Consider the following 15,615-nt stretch of genomic DNA (forward strand, 5'->3'; position numbering starts at 1 on the left):
ACTTCATTTTCGAGTTCACCATCCTGGACGACGTTAGCCTCCCCAACGAAGCAGAAAGATGGACGATACAAACTGATGGTTCATTAGCCTAAAGAAGGGAGAAATAGGGGTTGTCATCATCACCCCAGACGGAGAAATGCTTAAATACGGGGTTCAACTAAAATTCTCGGCCACTAATAATGAAGCCAAGTATGAAGGAATATTGACGGGGCTAAGGGTCTAGAAAGCACTAGGAGCTAAAAACTTGCTCTTCCAGAGTGATTCTAAGCTGGTGATAGGGCAGATAAAGAAGGAATATGAAGCAAAAGGGGAGAGAATGCAAAAGTATCTCAGACTAATGAAGCACTTAACACAGGAATTTGATGGGGTGGAATTCATGCAGATCCCCAGAAGCTAGAACATGATAGCAGACGAGATCGCGAAGCAAGCATCGTCGGAAGAAAGACCAATGAGCAGGGGCCTAGAAATAAAAGTCTAGAAACACCCCAGCATTGAAGAAGTCTCTATATTCGCAATGCAGAGCACAAGCAGCTGGATGACCCTTCCTTCAAGATGGACACCTTCCACTAAGACGTTGAGGAGGCAAGAAAGGTTAGGAAGAGAGCAGCCAGATTCATGATCCTGAACTACACCCTGTACAAGAGAGGCTTCTCCATGCCGTACTTGAAGTGCGTCGACGAAGAAGAGGCCAAATACATCCTGGAGGAGATCCATGAAGGGCTTTTCGTAGACCATGCAGGCCCTAGATCCATGGTAAGCAAGGTTATTAGAACTAGTTACTTCTGGCCTACTTTGCAGGTGGACGCGAGGGAGCTCATCAAGAAATGTGACAAATGCTAGAGGTTTGGGAATGTCCAACTCCTTCCAGCAGAGAGGCTAACAACGATAGCCTCCCCATGGCCATTTGTACAATGGGGAATTGGCATCGTCGATCCATTGCCCTGAGGTAAAAGGCAGGTAAAGTTTCTACTAATCGCTATTGACTACTTCATAAAATGGGTTGAAGTAGAGGCATTATCAACCACCATTAAAGCAAAAATCCAGAGCTTCGTATGGAAGAACATAATTTGCAGATTCGGGATTCCACGGATGATCGTATCAGACAACGGGTGGCAATTCGACAGTCAAGGCTTCAAGGATTTTTGCTCAAGCCTAGGGATCAAGAACCAGTACTCATCCCTAGGACACCCACAAGCGAATGGGCAGACAAAGGTGACTAATCGAACACTACTCAAGATCATTAAAGCCAGGTTGGACGACGCTAAGGGAGCCTGGCCGGAGGAATTACCCAATTATGATCACTATCCTCCAAGAATTGGGCATAAGTTGCCCAGGACCAATGCTGAAACGGGCTAGGAGCTCCATGATGAAAGGATGGACAGGGAATCTGAGTCCGCTCAAGAAAGCAGCCTCGTAGAAGCATACTTCCCCGGGCGAGAAGTGGCAAGCTCGTTCTTCCTCCTGAGGAGGACGAACCCTAACCCTCTCAGGGAGTTGAAATTGCTCTCTAAACCTAGACAACGTCTCACCTTCCAGACTGCATACCTCCCCAAGGGCATGGAAAGCCTTAACTTCTAGAGGGATGGAGACCGTTGTATCTTCCTCCACTGCCATAGGATCGTTGCTAGACAACAACCCGGTCTCAAGCTCGCTCGATCTTACCCTAGACATTGCCCCTCGCTCACTCACCAAACCCTCAAACCAGTCAATTGATTGACAAAGAAAGGGGAGTAGATCACCCAACAAAATGCCTAAACTACTACCCTAAAAAACAAAATTCATAACCAAAGGGAAAAAGGCACGGGAAGCACTTAAAGAAGCCCCCAAACACGCAAAAAAGAAAGAGACTGAGGGGCAAGATACCCTACCCTCAGAGCTACTGACCATGAAAATCAGAAAACGGAGAAAGAGAAGAATTCTAAAAAAAAAAATGGGGGAGCAAAAATCAGAAATCAAGCACTATTTATCCATGCCATAAAAAAGCAAAGGAAAAGAGAAAGAAGAAAACATACCTCAAAAAAGAAAAGAAGCTCAACCATAAAATGCAACGGCTCAAAGAAAATCGCAAAGACAGGTTGGAGGGGAAGAAGCACAAAGCAATGATTGAGAGTTGGGGAAAGTGAAGGGGAAAGTGAAGGGGAAAGTGAAATGAGGGGAAGTTTAAAAACCAAGGCACAAAAAACTAAAAATCAGCGGGAAACCCAAGAGTCACACAATTGGAGCACTAACCCCCCTGGTCAGAACATGCCATGTGGCCATGATGTATGTGGCGCTGCCACTACGCATTAAATGTGGAGCGAAACTCCAAGAGCCACGTCTGGCCAGAAAACCTTTCATCTTCTGAGGGTTGTCATGACACACCACAATGACCTTAGAACCTGGGGGGCAGCTGATGGGACTGGCGAACTCCCCTTCTCTAGACGACATTATCTAATATACTCCTCTACCTTGGCACAGCATGGACGAACACAGACAAATCGTTAATAAGAGCATTCAATGCCTCAGACGGTTTTCAACTAGCTGTTAGACCGTTGGAGCCTCATCAAAACCCACACTAATAAGCCCTACAACGTTACAAGAGAAGCATTAAAACCACAATTAAGTCCCCAACGACTAAAAACCTTAAAACTATATATACACACTCATTAGAAGCAAAGGGGAGACATAATTTTCACCCAAGAAATACTCGCGCATAGGTATCTTTGATATTTAGAGCTTTCTTATTTCTCTCAAAAAACTTCTATACACTGACTTTGGCATCGGAGACGTTGTGGCAGGCACCACACCGATGACCACCTTAGGAGAGTCTTTGTTCTACGTTTGCAGGAATAATAACAAGGATTCAACACCATTTGGACGAACCAACTTGACAGACAATTTGTACATCATCAATACCGAAAAAAAAAGCAACGTTAATAATGGTCATAGACGAGAACAAGTACCAGTTTTGCCACTTAAATGTATCTGTGAAAAAGGCTGTGCCCTTAGTACCCCTCATTATTTATCATGGGACCCAACCAAGGTTGACAGATGTGGCATGAAGCCAATGATTGATCCATGATACAAGATGTTGATAGCCGACTAATGACTAATTAAGTTGTAGCAATTGCCGGCAATGTAACATTCAAACCTTGTTTGATTGTGTACTTAGATCATGATTCTTTTCTTCTTGGTGGTTTTGTTGATCGCAAAACTTTGTTTCTCTTATTCATGTAAATACTAAAATAAGAATGTGAGTATGTGGCCTAAACTAAATAATCAATTAAAAATTTTCAAAAATGGTATTATGGTAAACAATGCAGAACATCTGATAAGTTTACCATCCCATGCGTCAACTAACAATTCGCTAACTAACAATTCCTCACAATGAATCATGCTTTTCACGATTAGCATTTAATTTTATTAGGGAATCTTCTGAAGAAAAAAAAAAATCTTTTTGGGGACTCATTTGTCAAAACTTGCTGGCTAGGAAACTCTCTCGCTGTCTGCCGTATAAATGTTTAACGTTTAGTTAAGATAGACAACAAATGGAATAAATTAGTCAAGAAGCACCCAACTAATTAAAATTTGTCTCATTTATTGTTTTCTTTTTCATGCCTATATCCCATCTTTGTATTCAGCCCAAGCGCCTGGATACATTCAGAGGTCAGTAAGTACAGAAGCAATCAGAGCTCAAATGAATTTTAAGCTGTTTTTTGCTTTGTAATCAATGATTGTGCCATTCATATTACAGGTAAGCGAGTTACATTTGTCACATTCATTAATTGTCATTAGCGGCCTAATAAAACAAATCAGCAATTGTAATTAAGTCAGTTTATCCCATGCATGCTCCAACAAATTAGTCTTGCATCACTTCTGGTATCTACAAATAGCAAGAATGTCGGCCAGAAAAAGACCCCTTAACTTAACAATACATTTGCAAGCACCATCTCACTCATTTTCACAAGGCGCAACTCCATTGACAACATTGTTAGTACAAAGTAGATATGATTTTAGATGTACAGAAGGTTGGTTGGGCTCATCATTTCTTGACTTCTAGTTCTAGTCATCGCTTACCTATAGTTTATCATCTTAGGATCCGTTGGATAGAACTTGAAGAGGGTAAAAGATTGATGACGGATGCTCTTGAACAGACACGACGACCTTGGACCAATTGGCTGAGAGTGGACAGGTCGAAAGTGCACGAACACACAGTGGACGAATGTAAGGGCCACGTGGCATCCATTCGCTTTGATTAAGCTCCAAGAACTCCTAAATGGAAATAACTTGCATCTCACGATTGACTTTAACTCATAGAGTCCTAACGTAGATAGAATCCTAACTGAGAAGGATTCCATAATATATGCCTATTAGTGAAGATTTATCCTATAAAAAGGCATCTTAGTGCGCAAGAAACGAAGGTTGATTCTACTATAAAAACCCATGAACCCTCAAAATACAAGGTATACACAATTTCTCTAAAGCTTATGCTCTCTAATATTGTTGGAGCTCTCGTCTAACTTAACCTTCGGAGGGTTTTTGGCTAGTACCCCACCGATGCCCTTTGATTGGTTATTCTCTTTTGTTTTTCAGGTGCACCCATTGATACGTGTGGACGATCAACTCACTAATGATTTTTTATGCATCATCAGAACTTATTGCTGAAAATTGAAAACACTGTAGCAAAATAAATTTTAAATATGTGAATAGTACTGTGAGACCCATGTTTAATAAAAAGTTGTTGAAAAAGTACATGAACAGTGCATGCACAGTACGTGCACTGCACGTTTTGTCCCTTGCAGCAGAAATGGAAAAAAAATAAAAGAAAGCTGAAAACGCAAACATGGTGGGAAACGCCAATCCAAACGGGCAATTAATCTTTGCATGGTTTCTTTCTTTTCTTTTCTTTTCTTTTTTTAAGGAAAAAAAAATTATTCACATACCAAATGTATTCTAAACTTCAACATTAGTCATGACTTTATACTTACAACGAGTAGATGTGTCCTTGGCTTAAAAATGTTTGACTATCTTTGTACATGTTAGATCCGAAATTTAAAAATAACGAAGTTATTCCAATTACTGATATAATATAATATACACAAAATAAATAATATGAATGTTTCTTTTGTGATATGTATGCATTTGACTGAATAATGCCACATGACATGTATTTAAAATTTTTGTAATAGTAATATTAATCAAAATACAAATAGTATTGGTATATATGACTAGACTAATACATCAATATCTCACTTTATTTTTATTTTTATTTTTTATTTATAATTTAATAGTTGGTGATGGAGAATTTAAATGTTAAATGTTTCTGTTAGAAACTCTAAAATGTGTCAAATATTATAAGACTTTTAGTAATATCTCATGTTCTTTAGTCAAATGTGAAGAATATTTATTTATAATACAACTCAATTAATTGATGCAACAAATTTACTAACACGTGGTCTTCTTAATACGGCAGTCTTGACTACCGTTCACAATATGGTTCCTATAGGTCAGTATTGTATCTTTGAGTAAAAACTTTACAAAAGATATGCTATTGCTTTGGCCACAAAATAATGAGTGATATAGTCATTTTAGGTAAGTTTTATATATGATGTATTTCTTTCATTTTCTCTATGTTTTGTAATGGCATCCTAGTATTCAAACCAATAACAATAAAGATAAAAGTATATCAATAGGCGCACATACAAAGAAAACATGAATGCATTTCTTTTATTTTCAAAAGGCTATAGTTTTGTGATGCAATTCAAGCCACGTGTCATGTCAAAAAATCTTCACCTTGGTTTTGAATTGGATCAATTAAGCTACACAAAAGAAATTCCTACACCTTCTTCACTAAAGCCCTTAAGGGCTATCACAAACTATAGATAACTGTTAAGTCCAAACAGTGCTTAAACTTGTCTCTACAAGCTAGTTTTGGCATTCTTATTAGTGTGAATCTTTAAAACATAAACATCTCTCAAAGTAATCCATTTTTTGATCTTGTGAGATCACATATCAATATGCTTTATTCTTGCATGATATACTTCAATACTTTATAGGTTTTTTGGTGAATTATTGTCTAACCAGGATCGTGCTATCTCGTTTGAATGTAAGCTCATTAATCTTTAAGCCATATTTCTTTGTTTGGTTACTCTGTCACTGCTGTATATTTTTTGCCTTTATGATGGATAAAGCGATGGCATCCCATAGAGTAAGCTTCCTGCAAATTGCGCCACTAAGAAGCATAAACACATAGTCTATCATGGATCTCCAAGAATCAAAGTCCCCTACATAATCGACGTCTACACAGCCTATAGTTTATGTATAAGTTCACTAATCAAACGGAATATCGTAGTCACAAGTACCCACAAGATATCTTGAGATTTGCTTTTCCTTGATCAGATATATACTTGTTGACCAAGTTGACTACATGAGAAATATTAGGCTTAATGCACAGTATCAAGTACACGAGACACCAACTGCATTTGCATATGGCACTTTGGTTTATACTATGAGTACTCCTCATTTGAACTTGGACATAACTCTGAGGACAATTTGAAATGTATAGCAAGTATTGTACTAACATGTTCATAACAAGCATGGTAAACCTCTCTAACTCATTCTTAAGATGGCCTTTTGAGATAAACACAATTTTCCAACCCCTCTATCGTGGTGAATTTCTATCCCAAGGATCTTAGAAACTCCAAGATCCTTTATATCTAATTCACTAATTAACAAAGACTTCAACTGAAGAATTTTTTTCATACACTTTGTAGCAGCCAACATATCACCAATATATTCAACAAGAATGGTACAATCGTACAATTACCTGAATGGAGTTGCATTGAGCTATTCCAACACCATATCATGCATTGTCACAATTGTACAATTACCTGAATTGAAGTGTGTGTCACAACTAGTGAAAAATATCTCATTTTAACCAATACTTTATCTTTGTGGGTAATCTTTAGCAACTAGGAGTTCCATGTATTTTTCACATTCATTTTCTAACAATATTTCTTGCGGTAACCCCTTTGCAACCAAATAACCTTCTTTACCTTAGGCAATTTTACCAATCTCTAGGTCATGTTCTTCATCTCTTCTAAAATTGCTACAAGTTATTTATTATGGTCCTTATTGTTTGTAGCATATATTGATAACAATATATTTAAAGTCGTATATTTGCGGTGATTTCTGTACCCAATAGTCCCTTCCTTAGCAATTGAATACCGATTTTCTTGCTACTACACTACTGTTGCAAGAAAATCTTATCATTACCCTTATCAGCAGGTGAATCATTGTTGTCATAAAATCCATATTTATTATTTATTTCTCTTTTGGACTATCATCACCAACCTCTACTTCATTATGTTTCAAAACAACGAATTCATTTACTCAAAAAAAAAAAAAAAAACGACTTCATTAAATCAAACATCTCTATTAGTCATGTGTTTCTTTGAGAGCTTATAGCCTTTAACACCTTTCTCAAAACCAAGAAATATGCAGTTTCTTGACTTTGAATCCCGTTTCCATGCTCTACACTCAGCATATGCAGTCTCTATACAACTTCATTTTGTTGGGAGTTCTTTAACTATGAACTACTGAGCATTATCTAATGATTTAAAAAAATTCCAAAAATTCCATTACTAATTTACATTTTAAATTTGTTACATACCTCAAACTTGTGTTCTATAAAGTCACCTTATACCTTCCTAAATTAGTCATCAATGAAACTGACAAATTACTTAGTACTTGTTGGGATTTATGTATACGGAAGATCTAAATCACAAATACTTGAAAACTTAGAATGTTTTAGTTTGTAGATTGTGATGAGATTAGGCATCTCTTCTAATAAGACCATAAATCAATCATGATGATCTATCTTGATCCTGAAAGTGGAGGATTTTGATTGATGTATTGATGTATTTGAAAAAATTGAATTGGGACCATTGTGAGTCGTTCTTCTATAAAATACTACCACTTAAATAAATGACCTCATGCCTTTTAAATGCATTAACTCTCAATCATGTCAGGAATGTAAACTCAAATATTAAATGTAGGTTACTTTAATGTATACCGAAGTGAGATATCATATGGTCAATACCTTGGTACATTGGATAATCACATATAATGTGCTAGGAATACAATTCTTCAATATGGAATTCATAATCTTGATAAGAGAAAAGGAACATCCCTTTAAGATAGATTTAATGGGGAATTGATTATGTAGAGTATAGTGCTGATCATTTAGTAAGGAATTACTAAAATTTAAAATGAAATTAGATTCCAAAAGTATAAGAATAATCATGAGATTAAAATGAGGACTCAAGTAGTCAAGATATAGTGTTAATAAAGTGACAATAACATATGACTTTATTTCACTATGGATGATTTCATGAGGTATTTAAATTACAATAATAAGTAGTAAAGGGATTCATTGTGTAATTAAATATAACCTAGAGAGCAATTATATTTTTATAGCGGAATATTTTATAATTAATGGTAACTTTGGGCTAGTTATGAGATAACAAGAATCTAAAGCCCATTAGAGCTAGACTTTTATGTTTCCCTCTGGTCTCACCCCAAGCCAAATATACTAAAGCCCATAGTGACTGGCCATAATATAAAATCCTAAGTGTTACAAGCCTAATAGTGTGAAGCCCTAAAGGGTGTGGTAGCTAGATTAAATAAGAAGAGAAAATAGATTTCCTCTTCCTTTCTAGTAAATACAGGGCTAGGTTAATCAAGAGAGCTCACACTCTCAACCAAGTCTATTGTCATTGAGGTAAAGATCAAGAGGTATAAAATTTGATCAAAGCTTTGTAAAGATTCAAGTTCTTGGTAAGATCGTGTTCTTTAAATTAGAGGCAATAAATGGATGCTTCTTTCTCTTACAAAATTCAAATTCATGCTTAGAGGATGTGTTTATGCAAAATATGAAGTAAATCTTGGATTTATTTCCCCTACATTTTTCATGCAACGGATGTATGATGTTTTTTGAACAACACTAGTGAAAATATATTGATACTACCCCGTAAATGTCTGTTGATGACCATTTTAAGGCCCAATAGCAAGAAGAAGCCCAACAATATGGGCAGAGAAGAGTTAGTGGATGGTTAGAAGAACCATTAAGCCTAGATGGCAGGAGCAGTGGTTCGTAGGCCTATAAAGTACATAAATGGGCCTTGAGAAAAGTAAATGGGTCTAAAAGAGCCCTGAAAGAGAAGTAGAAAACCTATGGGCATTATGTGACGTAACAAAGTAAGAATGGGCCACGGCAAGCCTGAAGTAATGAAGTAAAAAAGTAAGGGGCTGATGGGAAGCCCATGAGCCCCAAGGATGAGGAATAAGGTAATTGGGCCAGGGAGGTCCAAGGGAGTTAGTAAAAGCCCAGGGATATGGAGAATTAGAAAATGGGCCAAGGATGCCCAAGGAAAGCAAATGGGCCAAGGAGAAGAGAGAAATGGGACAAGAGAGCCCACAAGCAATGAAATGGGTCAAGAAAAGCCCAAAATAGCATAAGTATAAAACCAATGATCATATTAAGTCGTTGGGAGAAGAATAGGCAGCAGGCCCGAAGAGGCCCAGCAGGCACGATTCAAATAACACTACAGTAGGGACAACAATGTGGTATGGTAGAAAATAGCAGTAGGATTATGAATGGAGTAAAGAATAGGCTGAAGGAAGAAAATCCCACAATTAAGCAAGATCCAACCCTTGAAAGAAGCAAGCTGTAAGGAATGAGAAATCAGAAAGCAGTTCATGCTATAAGAGGTCAAAGATAAGCGGCAAAATGCACTAACGAACCCCCAGACCACGGCAAACGCATGAGTAGCGGATAGGTTTTGGACGAACATAGAATGGAGCATGTGCAAGGCTCAAACATCACCAACCTATACCCAGCCAATATAAGAAGTGGTGGGTTATGGGTCAGAGGTAAGAGAGGGTATGGTCTGGCGGTGGGGAGAAGGGAAAGCCTATTTTGGGGTTTCTGCTCAGGTTCTTTTAGGGAAAAATGTCCTGCTGGGATGACATACTACCCAAAAGAAGTAAGGATGAGTTGGAACCACTAGGTACATGCCAAGAGGGATAGGAAGAGAGAACATCCACACCGTGGCGGATAAGAATGCCACGGTGAGCAAGCAAACAAAATAATTTTCTTTGTTTGGTGTTGGGGAGTGGTGCAGCTAGCACAGGTAAGTGGTAGTGGCTAGACTGCTAATAAACCAGTGGTGGTTGGCATGGACACCCAGACCAGACAAAGGTAGTTAAAGGCTAAAATGGTAAAATCCAGTCACGATAAAGGACCCATGTCGTGCACAGTAGGATCGTCATCAAGGCAATAGTAACCACTAAGAGAGAATCACAACATTGTTAGATAAGTAAGCACTGAGAAAGGGAAAAGAGAAGAAAAAGAATTAGAAATAACAAAAACAAAGAAAAAAGAGAGAGTCAGGAAGAGAAAACGAAAAGTGTAAAATGGCAGGCATGTACCAATAGGCTAATCCCTTCTCTCCCTCTAAAAGCTTACCCTCTGTAAGGAGAAAAGGGAACTCATTTTGGGCACAAGCCATTCAGGTCCATTCCCCCAGAGTGGGTAATTTTCATGGCAGGATCATCTTGTGAAGTTACCCACGTTGAGGAAGTGGTTTCCCTCCTTGGCCTCACCCCCGTAGCGCAATCAAATGTGGCAAACTGATCATTCGTTCTTTGATTTTTCTCACTTATTGTTATTACTTCTCATCTTGTCTTTGTAACCTCACTCAGAATGTGTTTTCTTTCCCTGTTTTGACTAAGGATTTCTCGTTTGTCTTGCCTTAACAGTAACTTATTTCTCTCATTATTATTTTATCATATTTGTCTATTGTGGCTCTTCCATAGCAACTGCGTCTGCTGTGAGCACGTGATTAAAGTTTTAGCAACAAGGCATAGTGTTTGCACATAAGCCAGTTCAAGGCGGGTCACAACTGAACCGGTCCCAACTTTCCTATCCAAAATATTCGAGCCACGATATAGCAGGAGATAGTTTAGCCCAAAATCACTAAAAGGCCCACCACAATGTCTAAATCAGTGTAGCCAAGAATACCTTTACTTGTATGAGAGCTTGTCTTGAAATTAATGTTTTACTTCCAGTACTGGCTTAATACAATGTGAGGCTTAAGGAAAAAACTTTAACATGCCATTTTTATGTTTAAATCACTTAAATAATATTTAATTTTTTAAACATCAATTTAAAGATTTGAAAGAGAGTGAAACACTGGGCATGACTTTAAATATTTTTTCATATGATGAGCTCAAAAAAGCAACAAATGGCTTCAAAGATGAGTTGGGTAATGGTTCTTTCGGAACAGTTTACAAAGATAATTTATACAAAGGTAAAAAATGTGTTGTAGTGAAGAGGCTAGAGAAATTGGTGGAAGAAGATGCAAAAGAGTTTCGTGCAAAGATGCAAGCAATAGGGAGAACTCACCACAAAAATTTGATCGATTGCTAGGTTATTGTGCTGAGGGTTCTAAGAGGCTTCTTGTCTATGAATATATGAGCAATGGCTCCCTTGCCAATGTTCTTTTTAGAGGTATAAGGCATCCAGATTGGAATGAAAGAGTAAGAATAACATTGGATGTTGCAAGAAAAATTCTCTATCTACATCTATCTACATGAAGAGTGCAAGACCCCTATTATCCATTGTGATATAAGGCCCTCAAACATTTTGATGGATGAGTTCTGAACTGCTAAAATCTCTGATTTTGGTTTGGCGAAGTTGTTAATTCCGGATCAAACAAGGACCTTCACAATGGTCAAAGGGACTAAGGGGTATATGACACTTGAGTGGCAAATGAACACCCCAATATCAACAAAGGCAGATGTTTATAGTTATGGAATGACGCTTTTGGAGATTTAATGTTGCCAAAAAAAAATATGGACTTTAATGTATCAAAATCCAAAGAGATTGTTCTTTCAACTTGGGTATATAATTGCTTTGTTGCTAGAGAATTGGATAAGATTGTGGGTAGTGAAGAAGTAGATAAGAGAACCTTGGAGAATATGGTTAAGCTGGCATTGTGGTGCATTCAAGATGAACCAATTCTTCATCCTTCCATGAAAAGTGTTGTATTGATGTTAGAAGGGAACACTGATGTAGTGGTTCCTCCATGTGCAACTATTGCCTCCACATAAACTTTCTCCTCTCTAAGGGAAGTTTTATATTTGTTTTATGTAGTTTTTGTATTGTTTTATGTATTTGTTTGCTTTTCTATTCATCTGAGGGACTCATATGATCTTAAGTGTAGCTGTTAGCTTTCTCAATAGTCAATAGTAAACTGTTCACTATAGTGGAAACTGGAAATCATTACTGAAAGCAATAGTTCTTGGTTTACTGGTGTGCTATATTTTGCTTTGATATGAAGAAAAATGCTAAAATTTCTATTAATGCTACTAAATAAATTACAAACTAATACGGTAATCAATGTAATTGATGTCACTTCAACAACACAATAAATAAATATTCGATTACTATTTTGTAATAGGTGACACATTAATTTGTAAAACTTATGGTAATATCCCTAACATCGTTCCATAGGAAAAATATGGTCATTAAGTTTTTTTAATAATAAAAAAAAAACAAACAAACACTCATACACACAAGGAAGAGATAATAAAATTCTAACACAAAAGAATATCGCAAAGAGAAAATCTAGATTTTGATTATAGTAGAATGAAAATGACAATGATTTAAGTTTTTTTTTTTTTTTTTTTTCATTTCTAGATGATTATGGTGAAACATAATTTTATGCAATTTATTATTGTGAGGACAAAAGGTTCAGGGCATGTTCTTGGGCCTTGGGCCTAATCCGAGGGTACTTACTTGTCCGAGGACGATTTAATAGTAATAATGATATCAAACTTAAAGGCCCACGAGCAAACTGTTGCAAAAGAGGCTGGTGGAAGTAGTCCGAGGAGGAGTATCTCCTCGACTAAGTGAAGGTCAGATGGTACGCCATGTTGATTATAATGATATTCTAAAAGGTCTTGTGGATGAAGATATGTTTTACAAGGGCACAGAGAGAAAGAACGGAGGGAAAATATCTAAGAGAAAGCTGCTACCACTGCATTGAATGCTCGGTACCTAAATCTCTGACCGCATTAATGAGGAAGTGACATCTTAACAATGATGATCAGACTTACAGCTATTATCTGAAGACTTCAGGAAGGGGCTGATAGGACAAGTATCTAGATCAGTGATCTGATCCATACGTGAAAGATGGGGAGAAGGAGGAGGATGATATAAAAGGAAAAGAAAGACATTCAGGAGGGGGGATCGGAGGAAAAAAAAAACACTGTACACACCACCATCCATAGTTGTAATCTATCTTTGAAAGAGGGAAAGATAATACAAATCATCCTCGGCTTGTGTCCGAGGGTAAATTCTGTTACATAAATAGTTCATTGTGTGTGACGTTGCAATCTAGCCCATCATTTTGGTTATCCAACATTACTAGAACTTAGATTTCAAGCCTACTCTCTACAAATTTCATTGTATTGGGTTTTTTGGGCCTATCCCCTTCTTACTATTGGGTTTGGGTGTAAATTGTGACCTTACAATTATTATAGGCAAGAAATAAAGGGAATCAACATGGTGAAAGTTGAAGTTAATTTTTTTTTTTATAAGTGCATTTTGAAAAGACATCATATCTAAGGTCAAAAAACTTCTTTATTTATTTATATATATATATATATATTTTTTTTTGGTGCAAAATTGTAAACTAAAAAGGATTCTTTGTTTGACGAATTTTGAAGTTAATTTTTTTTTTAAAGTGCATTTTGAAAGGGCATCATATCTAAGGTCAAAAAGCTTCTTTATATTTTTTTTTTGCAAAATTGTAAACTAAAAAGGATTCTTTTTTTTGACAAAGGTCAAAGGACCCTATAACATTTTTTTTTCATAATTTTTTTGTGAAGTTTGTATCTATTTTTCTTGTAATATACAAGACAATATATATATATATATATATATATATATATATATATATATATATATATATATATATATATATATATATATATAATAAGGGATTTTTACACATTTTATTCGATTCAAAATTTTAAAAGTGTTATAAAAAAAAGGCATAAAAAACACAAATAGACATAAACATTCGTAAGTTAACAATTTAAATAAAAAATTTTTGGATTAAATTAACAATTATATATGTTCAGTTATATTTTTTTATTATATTCCAATTTAGTAGTATACTTATTTTATCTTAATTTAATTTTATATGGTGTTATAAAAAAAAATTTCAACTAGTTAAGGATTTAATATTTCAATATATATATATATATATATATATATATATATATATATTCAATGTTTTGAACGTTGTTTCATTTTGGCGTGAACTTTCTATTCTAGGGCTTAGACTAGTGCAAATAATCTCCCTGTGAGAGATCACTCCCTTGGCCTGTTTTTGGTGTTAGGCCAAATCCATGTGAATAGATGGAGTCGTGTTATTATCTCTCAGAATGGAGGTTCAATTGATTATATTTTCCCCTTTAGGCTGCGTTTGTTTCGGGTGCAAAAGAAATTAGGAAAATATTTTATACCCTCATGTGTGTTTGGATGCACATGTAAAATATGGTCAACTTTAAAATTAGTTCCTTTTACTGTAAAATAGAGCCTCTTCACTAGTAAAACCATTTACAGATCTCTTTTACAATCAAAACCCATTTTTCGGACTCTCACACCAAAAGAGAGAGAGAGAGAGAGAGAGAGAGAGAGAGAGAGAGAGAGAGAGAGCTAGAAGGAAAAGTCACAAACTCTGACCACCCACCCCCGAATCCGGTCAGATCACACTGCCCCATTCCCTTCCACGCATCACTTACGAGTCATGCCAAGCCCAAGCCGAAGCGTAGAGAGATTGGCTGCCAATGAAGCCCAGATTGTTGTCCTCAATCCACAACCCCGTCGTCATGCATGCAACCACAATTTGGGTCAAATCGTCTACTCACAATCTTGTCGCCACCACCCATGACCGATCTTGTCGTTTTTTCCTCTCGATCTCGTTGCCGCCGCCACCGCCTCTATCGACCTCTATCTGACTCTCCATCGCCTCTATCTCTTTCTCAATCTAACTCTCTTTTTTCCTCAATCATTCACTCTTTCTTCCTCCCTCTCTCAGTTTGACCGAGGATGACAGTTTTTGATGAATGGTTTTTTGTTTTGAGTTTTATTTTTTTAAGTTTATAAATTGAAATTTTCTATTATAAAATTTGTTTGGAAGCTGAGAAAATGTGAGAAACTAGCAGAAAATGAGCATATTCAGAATGAAACCAAACACCTGAAAATATTTTCCAAAGCAATTTTCAAAATGCAGCTAAACAATTGAAAATATTTTCCTTTCCCAAAAATATTTTCACCTGAAAATATTTTACACTTGGAAAATATTTTACATGTTACCAAACCCAGCCTTAGATTAAGGGTTTTACAGTGGAGTTTTCATTTATTTAATTATTGAAAAAATAAGAAAACCAAAATTGAAAAATTCCTTATTGTGGGAGACCTCGAAAGTGCCCCTAAAAAAAGAGAGATTTTTGGAATGCTTTTTTAGGGCACCTCTCTTTTTGGGTAAGTGGTGTGGAGTC

This window comes from Castanea sativa, chromosome 2, assembly GCF_040712315.1.
Source record: "Castanea sativa cultivar Marrone di Chiusa Pesio chromosome 2, ASM4071231v1".
Lineage (NCBI taxonomy): Eukaryota > Viridiplantae > Streptophyta > Magnoliopsida > Fagales > Fagaceae > Castanea > Castanea sativa.